Genomic DNA, 1,083 nt, shown 5'->3' on the forward strand with positions numbered 1-1,083 from the left:
AAGATGATGATTCTGGTGGCAGCTGCCACCCAGCCTGAGCAGGCACGGGAGCCATTTGTCAGGATGGCAGAGGGAGGGGCCCAGCTTCCCCAGGGGCAAGGCACTTATGGGGACCGCTCGTGGCCAGGAGAGACAGCAGGGTCCCTCGGGGGCCCCTGTGTCCTCTTCCGGGGTGGAGGTGGGGGTAGGGAGGGGGCAGAATTAAAACCCAGCAGTGGAGAAATAGCAGAGCCTCTACTTGCCCCTCTTGCCCTGTCCGCTGGCCAGCCCTAGCGTTCCAGTCGGAGTTTGTGCGGGCAGAGCGGGTTCCCCACGTGTGTGGTTCATTTGAACAACCACTGCATTTCTGGGCACGTCTCCCAATAAACTTACGGACCGGGAGCAAAACACTGTGTCTACAAGGGTGCTCCTTGCAAACTGGGTACAACCTAGACATCCAGAGATAGGGGAAGGGTGTACAAATCATGGTCGACCCATACAATGGAGAAAAATGCAGTCATTAACGTAATAATGATTTGGAGTGCTGTAATTAACTGCATGGAAAGATATATAGGGTATATTGTTAAGTGAAAAAAGGTTCCAAAGCAGCCTGTGGAGTTTGATTTTTAAATAAATATATATATATATATATATGTATGTGTGTGTATGTGTGTGTCTTTATTGAAGGAGCAGTCAAAAAATAACATTTAAGAGTATGGCTTTGGAATCAGACCCACTTGACCTTGGGAAAGTTATTCAGCCTTTGTCAGCTTCAGTTTCCTCATCTGCCAAATGGGTTTGATGGCAATTATAGCCACTTTCCAGGGATGTTGTGGAAATAAGATAACCATGTAAAGCACTCAGTATGGGGAGCAACTAAAGGACAGTAATAAAATAAGAGCTAGGGCTTCCCTGGTGGCGCAGTGGTTGGGAGTCCTGCCGATGCAGGGGACACGGGTTCGTGCCCCGGTCCGGGAAGATCCCACGTGCCGCGGAGCGGCTGGGCCCGTGAGCCATGGCCGCTGAGTCTGCGCGTCCGGAGCCTGTGCTACGCAACTGGAGAGGCCACAACAGTGAGAGGCCTGCGTACCGCAAAAAAAAAAA

At 51.2% G+C, this 1,083-nt stretch overlaps 1 protein-coding gene across 1 annotated transcript in view; it reads right to left on the minus strand.

Moving 5' to 3' along the window:
• The window catches only part of CIMIP1 (ciliary microtubule inner protein 1), a 9,535-nt gene that overhangs the window by 4,211 nt on the left and 4,241 nt on the right, over positions 1–1,083 (minus strand). The window lies entirely within an intron of this gene.

This window comes from Neophocaena asiaeorientalis, unplaced genomic scaffold, assembly GCF_003031525.2.
Source record: "Neophocaena asiaeorientalis asiaeorientalis breed wild unplaced genomic scaffold, Neophocaena_asiaeorientalis_V1.1 scaffold606, whole genome shotgun sequence".
NCBI classification, from domain to species: domain Eukaryota; kingdom Metazoa; phylum Chordata; class Mammalia; order Artiodactyla; family Phocoenidae; genus Neophocaena; species Neophocaena asiaeorientalis.